The sequence below is a fragment of the Oryctolagus cuniculus genome, chromosome 3 (genome assembly GCF_964237555.1).
Source record: "Oryctolagus cuniculus chromosome 3, mOryCun1.1, whole genome shotgun sequence".
Taxonomy (NCBI): Eukaryota; Metazoa; Chordata; class Mammalia; order Lagomorpha; family Leporidae; genus Oryctolagus; species Oryctolagus cuniculus.
The window spans coordinates 139,166,740-139,178,754 of record NC_091434.1 but is presented as its reverse complement, the minus strand read 5'-3'; the positions used below and the strand labels follow the sequence as shown (position 1 = coordinate 139,178,754).

General features: G+C 41.4%; 1 protein-coding gene across 21 annotated transcripts in view; it reads right to left on the bottom strand.

Annotated features, from left to right (window-relative positions):
- SRPK2 (SRSF protein kinase 2) overlaps positions 1-12,015 on the bottom strand; it is a 289,404-nt gene that overhangs the window by 164,710 nt on the left and 112,679 nt on the right. The gene's annotated exons all lie outside the window — the stretch shown is intronic.

Here is a 12,015-nt window from a genome sequence, read left to right as displayed (position 1 = left end):
AAAAATATGGCTCAGTGAATCATTTTTGTCACTTAAGAATGAAATATTAAACCAGCACCCCGATATACAGATTAAAATTTGTTAACCTTTGTTCTATTTTCTCAATTATCTTTAAAGCTATATTTACTACCTAGTCTCCAACTCCCTTAGAGAAAGACTTTTTGTTTTGTACCTGAATTTCCCCTCCTCCTTCGCAGTACGGTACAAGTGAATAGCAACACCCAGTTACCAAGCAGAGATAATATACTTGTCCTTTTAGGAAAGGACTGACAATGCCCAGCCACAACAGAAATGTGAGCACCAGTTCAATTTAATTGAAAAATAATTGCCAATATTGATTTGGAAAGGAGATATCAGACTAAAAGGGAAGGAAGTGTGAAAATAAGAAGGGGAGGAGAAAGACAGGGAAAAAAATCTAAAAGATTCCCTTTAAAATACTGACCAACCTAAAGCATACCAAGTGAACAAAATGGACACGATCCTATTATTTTATGTGTAAGGCTATTTTCCTATTCCTGAAAAGTATTTCCAACTGATCTTAAAATTAAAATCTACTTTCATTATAAAAAGTTTACATACCAAAAAATAAAAAAACAAAACAAAACAAAAACTAGTATCACTGAAATGCCAATAACAGTCTCAGTATTTCAAAGCAGATCTTGACAGCTTTTCAGGGCAGGAGGGGAGGAATAAATTTTTATTTTTAAAAATGTTGACTAAAGATGTCAAAGTAGAATATGAAAAGATTTAAAGAAAAAGAAGATCAAGTTATAGTTGCAAAATATGCAATGGACCTGTGTGCTAAAATAAGGGTTTTTCCAACTTGTTTAGGCTTACCATTTCATCTCAGGGGCATTATCAAAATAGCAGAAAGTGAATGTATGATGGAAAGAACAGAATGTATCACAGGCTATAGCCAAACTGCCTGACTCGGGGAAGAGCACAGACCACAGTGGTTCCACCAAAACGATGATAAAGAGGAAACTTAATTTAGGATTCTTAGTGGATTACAGGTGTCCAAAAACACTCAGTGTCCAAAAACACTCAGCCATGCCCCAACCACTGCCAGTTTTAAACAGAGTCAGCGTTCAATAGCTCAGACTCTGCTTTGAATACAGAAATAGGTTCTTCCATATTTTCAATAATTGTATGACCTTGGAGTCATCCCCATAGCCTCAGTCTTCCTCTCCTATAAAATGGGGATAATAATTTCAATTTGAAAGACTGTTATTAGGATTTAACGAAATAATCCATGAAAAATCAAGAATTGTGCTTGGCATGTGCTAAGCCCTCCTGCCTGTTGCTATATAATGCCTAGCAAAGAACTGTACTCCCTCAATAAATATTTACTGAGTGAGTTAGTGAAATGTAAGCCATGTCCATCTGATTTTAAATCTCGTTTCCATAGTTTAAACTCACCTCAAACTATCAACTTCAACATCACCACAGTAATTTTTTTTTTTTATCACCACAGTGTTAATCTACCTCATACCTCTTTCTAGAGAACTTTCTCAAGCCTATCAACCAGCTGCTTCAGAAATGAGATTACATTTGAACCTGTCTTCTTCAACACGGCCACATTTAAATCAAAAAGACCAAAAGTTCATACTTCAGTTTATCTATATAAAATCAGTCAGTTAAAATGAAAAATCCCAAGCTCTAATGAAGTTAACACCCACCTTGTAAACATTCTGTCACCATTGCAACCTCTGAGCCTTATGCATTCCATCTGTTGCTCCTGCCTGGTGCTCACCCATGGTTCTGGTTACCTGCCACAGTCACCGACTTCCATGCCACAACACCTACCACAATCCTGGGGACTCGGACATTCAAATCAACCAACTTCTTAAACCCCTGGTTATGCACCTTGGCCTCCTCTTGAACCTCTCTATCCCAGAAGTCTCCCACTCACATGCCCACAATTAGAACACACTCTTACACTGCACATGCTTTGCCCCAAACAGCTATTTTCCAAGTGTATTCAGTTACTTCCAGGGTAGGATCTAAGACCCTACACTTTACTTTTTTGCAAATATGTCAGCCATCTTTTCCTTTAAAATTCTGCTCTTCCTATTAAATTTTGGTTTTTCCCACATCAACATTCTTTTAAAATCTTCATCCCAGTTTGCTCTAATATGCTGTATGTAAATGATAGACCCTCCCAGAATTTTACTTTGGTTTATGAACAGAGAGACCTATATCTGCTTTTTAAAGTCACATTCTAAAACCTTATACCCTACACCAACAATTCTAAACCGACTCTGTTTACCCATTCCTTTGTACTTCCAAAGCAGCAGTCTCAGTCTCTTAATTACATATTAATTTAATCACTCACTGAATTAAGCATTTAAGCCAATGAGTGCAAAAATAAAGGTCCATCAAACTAATTATCTAATAGTTTCCCTGTGGGGTCAGTGTTGTTAAGCCGCTGCTTGCAACAGCACCCCACATGAGAGTGCCAGTTCAAGTCCTGGCTGCTCTGTTTGTCCAGCTTCCTTCCAATGCAAGGCAGCAGAAGATCGTAGACCAGGATGGAGGTCCTGGCTCTGGCTTCAGCTTCACCCAGCCCTGGCTCTTCTGGCCATTTGGGGAGTGAACCAGCAAATGGAACATTCCTCTCTCTGTGTCTCTGCCTTCCAAACAAAAAAATCTTTTTAAAAGAAGAATAGTTTCCCCACAATTTTCATCATTATTTCCTATGAAATTTGTCCTCCATACTGCTGTACTTATGCTCAAAAAATGCTTGACAGTCCACTGATCACTCCTCTGATATTTCTCCATCTTTAATCTTTTACCAATGCTCTCAAGATCCCATTTCTATTCATACCTAACGACCATATTTACTTCATACAAAAATTAAGCAAGTGGTTCCTGTGTAGTCTGAATATATATATATTCAAAGATTCATTTTATTTATTTGAAAGAATTATAGAGAGAGGTAGAGACACAGAGAGAGGTCTACCATCCGCTGGTTCACTCCCCAGATGGCTGCAATGGCCAGAGCTGCGTCGATCTGAAGCCGGGAGCCAGGAGTTTTTTCTGGGTCTCCCACATGGGTGCAGGGGCCCAAGGACTTGGGCCATCCTCCACTGCTATTCCAGGCCATAGCAGAGAGCTGGACCGGAAGAGGAGCAGCTGGGACTCGAATCGGCACCCATGTGGGATGCCGGCACTTCAGGCCAGTGCTTTAACCCGCTGCACCAACAGCACCAGCCCCATAAATATCTTTTTAATTATGGTAAATTGAAGTTTTATTCATAATTACTCTTGTTTATATTTAATTATATTTACTTGAAAGGCAGAGACAGAAACAGATAGAAGCATTCAGAGACCTTTCATCCACTGGTTCACTCTTCCAATGTGCACAATAGCCAGATCTGAGCCAGGCCAAAGCCAGGAGGCAGCAACTCCATTCTGAATCTCCTTTGTGGATGGCAGAGACCCAACTACTTGGGCCACTGCCTCATGCTTCCCAAGGTGTGCATTAGCAGGAAGCCAGACTGGAACTCGAAACAGGCATTCTGCCAAGTGACATCAACTGCTATACCAAACACTCATCGCATAATTTTGTTTGTAATTTCTAAATAACAAGACATAAGTTCTGGGTTAATTTTTTAAGGCTTTTATGTTTATATGATTTTCCTCTGAACTCTGGGTCCAGTAGGAATGATGATCTCCACCTGGCTCTTAAAAGCTGGCCATAACTTCAGGACCCTTTTTACTCACTGACCCTTCCATCCACAACCTTGATACCAAGAATTACTCAGTCTCACATGGTGACTATATCTTGAATTTCCAGCCCAAAACTCTCTCCTGCAACCCAGAAACATTTATCTTCCAACTCCCACTAGACATTCTCACCCAGACAGTCCACGTATGCTTTGAATGCAGTGTCTGAAACTGAATGCACCAACTTCTCAATCTAGTGACGCATTTTATAGTCTTTTATCTCAGTGAATATCAGCATCACCGCACTTCCAAGTCACAATTTTTTCAGAGACTCCAGAGTTCCTGACTTGGGATATCAGTCCTACCATTCTCCCTTCTTGATAGCATGTGCTCTAGATGTGGTATCATATTCTTCTTACTCGACACCAAAAAAAAAAAAAAAAAAAAAAAATCCATTAACTGAGATAGCCAACATGCAAGACTTTCCTCATGATAACCACTATTCTATGTGGTTCCCCAAACCCACCATGCTTTCTCATACCACCAAGTCTTTCCTTATACACATTCCTCTCCCTGGACTGCACAGTCCCATTTGTCTCTCTTGCACACCCAACTTACTACTCTTCTATCTCAAGCTCAAATTGTTACATATTCCTGGACATCTTCCCAAAGAAAATTAAGTTCAGCTCCCTGCGTCTCCATAGACTGTAGACATTTGCAGTGCTCAATTATTCAAATACAAAAATTACTTGTTTGACTCTGAGACCATGGCTTCCTTAAGGAGAAGAACCCGAATTTTCAGTTCAATTCACAGATAACTTGGCATACCCCAGACACTTATTTGTTGAGTATGTCAGTCTTCCTAGGTGTTCAAGTCCATTTAATTAGCATTAAAGTTGCAGTCTAAGTAAGTTAGTTCCCTTGTTCTTATATGTATATTTCCAGACAGAATTAAACAATCAAAAATCCACAGAATTTCAGATCCAGAAGGGTCTTAGAGATCATCTCATAGCTGAATCACATGAATCAACAAAAGAAAAATCTGAGGGAAAATGATTACAGTAGGCAATCACATCCATTACCATCCCCAAGACTTCTGTCTCTGAGATCCACAGAGGTAGCTTTCCAAGGACTCCAGCAACCCAAGCAGGACATTTCAGCCGCTGCCTTTTTTTTTTTTAAAGCCCTACTTTCTTTCTTTTTTTTTTTTTTTTTAAAGATTTACTTATTTATGTGAAAAGCAGAGCCAGAGAGGCAGAGGCAGAGAGAGAGAAGTCTGCTGGTTCACTCCCCAAATGACCCCAACAGCTGAGCTGAGCCGATTCAAAGCCAGGAAACAGGAGCCTCTTCCAGGTCTCTCAAGCAGGTGCAGAGGTCCAAGCACTTCGGCCATCTTCTACTGCTGGATCGGAAGAGGAGCAGCCTGGACTCAAACCAGCGCCCACATGGGATGCTGGCAAAGCAGAGGGAAATTTAGCCCACTACTCCACAGTGCTGGCCCCTTCTGCCTTCTTTTAAAATTCTATTTTCTCCTATCCTAAATCAATTAAAATCACTACTTATCAGTTTTCTTAAAGCTTTTTTTTTTTTTTAAAGGCAAAGAGTTTATTGGGAGAAACCCAACAGACTGGAGGGAAGGGGCGAAGAAGGAAAAGAGGGAGAAGGAGAGCGTAAGAGATAGAGAGATCCAGAGATCCAGAGAGAGAGAGAGAGATCAGGATCTTAAAGCTTTCTTAAGGCCAGCGCCGCGGCTCAATAGGCTAATCCTGTGCCTGTGGCGCTGGCACACCAGGTTCTAGTCCTGGTCGGGGCGCCAGATTCTGTCCCGGTTGCTCCCCTTCCAGTCCAGCTCTCTGCTGTGGCCCGGGAGTACAGTGGAGGATGGCCCAAGTGCTTGGACCCTGCACCCACATGGGAGGCCAGGAGAAGCACCTGGCTCCTGGCTTCGGATCAGCGCGATGTGCTAGCGGCAGTGTGCCGGCCTTAGCAGCCACTGGGGGCTGAACGGAAAAAGGAAAACCTTTCTCTCTCTCTCTCACTGTCCACTCTACCTGTCAAAAAAAAAAAAAAAAAAAAAAAAAAAGCGCTTTCTTAAAGCAACTACTTAGTTTATGGTATCATATTCTTCTTACTCGACACCAAAAAAAAAAAAAATCCATTAACTGAGATAGCCAACATGCAAGACTTTCCTCATGATAATCTTTTATTCTCATTTTTAATGACACTTAAAAAGACACTCAAATGTGGGGCTGACATCGTGGTGCAGTGAGTTAAGCCATCACTTGCAATGCCAGCATCCAGTTCAGAGCACCATATCGAGTCCCAACTGCTCCACTTTGTCGCTCCCCCTCTTCATGGAGGAACGACACAGAACCCTGCGCTGTTCTTCTGTCTGCTCGGCCCTCCCCGGGTTTGCTGCTGGTTCTTCCCGGGTTGGCTACTGTCCCTTCCACCTCCGTGGAAGGGCAGTTCCCCCTGGCCACATTCCCCACTTCCGCAGGGGAGCGGCACACCGCCGGCCGGCTCTCTCGGGGGCTGCACAGGTGTTCCCCTTAGATGTTCCTGGTGCATGTTCTCTCTCTCCTCCTTTATAGTCCTCCTCCGCCAATCCCAACTCGGCTGCCCACACGCCGAGTACGCTGCTCTCCTCCAATCAGGAGCAGGTCCTGCTGTTTATTGGCTGAACTGGAGGCAGCTGTGCAGAAGCTGTTTTCTTCTCTCCCAGCGCCATATTGTGGGAGAGCAGATGCATAGAATAAGTCTCAATTCCAGTAACTTAGTCTAGTCCGAGTTGCTCCCCACACACTTCCCATTCAACTTCCTGCTTGTGTGCCTGGGAGGCATCAGGGGATGGCTCCACTACTTGGGCCACTCACCACCTATGTGGGAGACCAGGATGGAGTTCCTGGCTCCTGGCTTTAGCCTAGCTCAGCACCAGTCATTATGGCCAATCAGCAAGTGAACCAGAGAATGGAGATATCTCTCATCCTCTCTTCTTCTCTGCCTTTCAAATAATAAATAAATCTTTTAAAATACCTTTAAATAAAGATACTCAAATTCCTTATGAAGATGAGTACTTTAACCCTTTGAAGAGTTAATCGTCTCCTGTCTAATATTTCATTTTCTACTCTTAACACAGTAACAGTTAGGACTTCAGGAATTGAAAGGCCATGAGTTCAGAGCTGAGCCAATCCCCAAACACAATGACCAATAGCAGCAAGTTATTAATGACCACTGTTAGAATGCAGTCCAACAAAAGAGGTGCATCAGAGAGGCAAAAATCCTTATAAAAACCAGCACCCCTAAATCCACCTGAAACCCCACATGTAAGTGATGGCAGCATAAGACACAGGGACGCCACAAACATGACATCCTCCCAAATCATTTACATTAATTACTGTCCAAAAAAAAGGACCCTGAATTTTGTGATACAAAAATTAAAAATGACATAGTGTTACCTAAGTTCTTAGACCTATATCCTTGTTACCATGGTTGTTATTCTGGCAAATTTAACAAAACTTTCACTCATCAAGTTTTTGAAAGGATCATCCACAGATTTGATTTTATTGAGGGTATATAAGCATAAGGAGTTTGTGAGTTTTTCTTTTTTTAAAAAATTACTGACTTAAATTTATGTGGAGCTATTTTAGACTACAAAAAAACAAGCCTGTTCTTGGGTTACCCCAGCCAGCAGGGTGAGACTGTAAGAAGACATCTGGCCATTAATAGGAAAATGCACCCGCAAGCCTCAGAACTGGAATCTTCTTCAGGGGGAAAGGCAGCTCTCAAAACTAAGTTACCAGGCACTCAGTGGGACTGCTCTGCACCTTCGCCTCTACCACTCTGGGTTTTCAGCCCCTCTCTGATCCCAATTCCATCTCTCCGGTCACTTCCAATTCACTACCTCCCATCCTCCACTTCTCGTGTTGGCAGACTCTACTGTCTCAAGATGCATGGTTATGGCCTCCCCTCTTGGTCTATCCAACTTAGGCCACTGAATATCTTTCCAGGACTCCTCTGGAATGCAAAAAGCCTGCAGAGTCTTTCCTGGCTCAGTGTCAAATCTCAGATACTACTATGAAAGGCCAAGTATGAGGATAGACATATAAGGGACGCTCAGAGGGGCAGGAGAAATGCAAGTGCTATGAGATATCCAGAGAGGTTGTGATATAACTCACCAATGTCTCAAAAGGACACTGTAGCCTAAGATGGTGCCCTTGCTATCCTAGTATGCATTATTTAAATAAGAATATATAGAAAGCCAAAATTGTGCAAATATAATCACTGATTAAATGAGCATTCAAATACCCATCTCTGGATCTCGGCCTCTATCCTCACTCATCAAAACCCTTTGTCAATCTCTCACTGACATCATAAAGCCCAACAATTTAATAAAATGAAAATCTACAGCAAAGTGAAAATGGAAAAGCTGTGAAAGCTATAGGATACTAATGAAATGTTAGAATCCCATACAGATTCACTGACAGATGAGTATACAGTAAAAGGTTAGTAACTGAAGAGAAAAATCAACATGGGCAATAATATACTAAGTACCTCAAGAATAATACTTATTTGATTATCAAAGGCTAAAGAAGTAAAATGAAACCCTAAATAATTTACAAGTACGCTTTTCATTATGGTATTATTATTATTATTGTAATCTAAAAGATACCCAATAAGGCTGATTTACTGCTTAGTGTGGAAATTTATGCCACAAACAATCAATATTTGATACATACAATGCTCACTCTAAAAATCAATACATTTTTTCAATTACAACTTAAATTTTATTATAAATAAAATAAGATGCTTAATTTCAGATTTTTATCTCATTTTTGAAGTCCCAATTTCAAGATCCCCTTCTTTGGGGCCACACTGTGATACAGCAGGTTAAGCCCCAACTTGGGACACTGGCATCCCACACTGGAATGCTAGAGTCTCCGCTATACTATCATTTCTGATCTGGCTCAGTGCTTATCCACCTGGGAAGGCAGAGGAAGATGGCTCAAATGTTTGGACCCCTACTTCCCATGTGGGACACCATGATGGAGTTTCTGGATCTGGGTTCAGCCCAACCAAGACCTGGCTGTTGTGGCCATTTGAGAAGTAAACTAGCACATGAAAGATCTTTCTTTGTGTCACTCTGCCAAATAAATACATCTTTAAAAAAAAATCGTTAGGCCAGCCTTCTAGTATCAACTTGCTTCCTGCTACAATTCCATAACAGGGTTGGTTGTGCTCTTGGAATGTGGTACAGTGCCATCTGACTAAATGGGGCAGGAAAGACAAAGGAGAAGCTGATTAGGTTTCTGATTTAGAACTTTTCAAGGTAGCTGCTGAAATTTCATTTACTAGAAGAAATGTTTTTATTTCTGTTACTTTTTAGATTATGAGTACATTTTATAATCTGAGAGAAGGTCTCCTACGTTAAAAGCTGTATGGGATATATTAAAACACTACATAGGACACAGGTTAAGAGTGTTAGGGTCGAAAGGCACAAGATGGCAGAACAGAGTGAGCTTACTGCTCTAGATTAGGGGAAGATAGTTTAAAAAAAAAATTTTTTTTGCAGAGTGCAATCTCAGGGAAGCGTTAGGGAGAAAGCGGCAGAGGAAACTCCATACAAATTAAAGGGACACCAAGGATCTACGTGGAGGGTGTGGATGCACACAACTCAGGACGCCAGCAGATGAGAGACTCAACACCAGCTTTGGAGAGTAAGGTAAGACCAGACTGCAGCAGCCCAAGCCACTGATGATAATGCTGCGGGAAGATCTTGACATGAGTATGGCTTGGAGCCCCATGGGGTGCAGTATACCTGCCAATCTAGAGGAAAAAGGTAGAATGCTTCTTTCTCCCCATCCAGCCAGCACTGGTGTACTGCACAAAACAGCTGTACCAGCCAAGAGGAGATGCCTCAGTCAGGCGCTAGGAGAACCAACAAAGGGGTTGGGTGCTCGTAAGTGTGGGAGCTTTGTGTGCTGGGACTGTGAAAAAACTGTGGCTGCATGTGAGGGCACAGGGTGTGGCTCGGTCTTTGGGCAGTCACTGTGGTGGCTCCACACATTCAGGGCTCCGATTCCCTGATGAGGGCCATTGCTGTGGGATCTGTACAGAACCTTTGGTGTGGTTCTTGGGCCAGGGCAGATGAATATTGTACACTCTGGGTCTAGCTGCCAGGCACTGGTCTCCTTGGAGGAAATGAGGTGAGCTCTGAGATTATGGCAACTGAACTGAACAAACCTCCCCTCTGATTAAAAAAAATAATAAGAGTTACCACGCCCAGTTTGGGAGTCACCTTGGACACTCCCCTCACCCTGAAACACCAAACAGAGCTCCCTGGCCATACCCGCACATGCCTCAGGGTATTCACTGAAAGAGCAGACAATCCACTAAGCCACAGAGGAATAGTCCAAAGACAAAAGTCATTACAGGAGAAAAAACAAATAAATAAACCAGCAAGTATCTCCACAAATGCCTAAAAATAAATGCAGCAATTCAAGAAACAAGAATAAGGAAGACAACATGACACCCTCAAAGGAATAAAACAACACTTCAAAACTACAATGTGAAAATGAAAAGATTGAAGAAATGCCAGAAACGGAATTCAAAAAATTGATTGTAGATTACTTAGAAGTAATCTGAAGCAAGTCCATGAACTAAAGACAAGAAATTTTTTCTCATGAAATTGAGATTTTTAAAGAAAAATCAAAACAAAATATTGGAAGTGAAGAATTCAATAGAACAAATTAAAAATGAGGTGGACTGTCTTAACAACAGAATCGAATCAGTATACCAAAAGAATGAATAATGGATTTAGAAGACAAAGCACAGGAAATAATACAATCAAACCAAAAACAAGGAAAAGAAATTAGAAAACTAAAAAACAATGTTGGAATCTACAAGGTACTATCAACCAACCCAACATACAGGTTCTAGGAGTTCCTGAAGGTGTAGAAAGAGAGAAAGGATTAGAAGACCTTTTTAGTGAAATAATAACAAAAAACTTCCCTAATTTGGAGAAAGAAAGGGACATCCCCTCTGCCTGCGGCGCCGGCACACCGGGTTCTAGTCCCGGTTGGGGCGCCGGATTCTGTCCCGGTTGCCCCTCTTTCAGGCCAGCTCTCTGCTGTGGCCCAGGAGTGCAGTGGAGGATGGCCCAAGTCCTTGGGCCCTGCACTCGCATGGGAGACCAGGAGAAGCACCTTGCTCCTGGCTTCGGATCGGTGCGGTGGGCCGGTCGCAACAGCCATTGGAGGGTGAACCAACGGCAAAGGAAGACCTTTCTCTCTGTCTCTCTCTGTCTCACTGTCCACTCTGCCTGTTTTTAAAAAAAAAAAAAAAAAAAAAAAAAAAAAGGAAAGAAAGGAAAGAAAGGAAGGAAGGAAGGAAGGGACATCCAAGTACAGGAAACATGTAGAACTCCTAATACACATGAACAGAAAAGATCCTCACCATGACACAATGTAGTCAGACTCTCCACAGTAAAACATAAAGAAAAGATTCTAAAATGTGCACAAGAGAAATGCCAGATCAAATTCAGAAGATCTCCAATTAGACTCACAGAAGAATTCTCATCAGAAACCCTACAGGCTAGGAGAGAATGGAGAGATATATTCCAAGTCTTAAGAGAAAAAAACCTGTCAACCCAGAATACTGTATGCTACAAAGCTCTCATTTATTAATAAAGGTGAAATAAAGACCTTCCATAATAAACAGAAATTGAAAGAGTCTGTCACTAGTCCAGCCTTACAAAAGATGTTTAAGGATGTGCTACACACAGAAACATGGTCATTACTATGAAATAAGGTGAAGGCAGAAAATCTCCCAGTAAAAGTACAAAGGAAATTCAAAGTAAAAATAGAAATATTTATGGAAAAATGGGAAGTATGGAAAAAGATATTCCATGCCAACAGAAACAAAAAACAAAAGCTGGTGTAGCCATCCTAATATCAGACAAAATAGATTTTAACACAAAACTGTTCAAAGAGACAAAGAAGGGCACTATGTAATGATTAAGGGATCCATCCAACAGGAAGATGTGACTATAATAAATGCACATACACCTAATTACAGGGCACCTGGCAATTTAAAAGAATTGTTAAGGGATCTACAGGTAGATATAGACTCAAAAACAATAGCAATGGGGGATTTCAATACCCCACTTTCAGCAATGCACAGATCAACCAGACAGAAAATCAGCAGGGAAACAACAGTTAATTGACACTATAGAGCAAATGGACCTAAAGCGTATCTACAGAACTTTTCATCCTACAGTTGCAGAATACACTTTCTTCTCACCAGTGCATGGAACTTTCTGTAGAATAGACCACAGGCCAAGCAAGC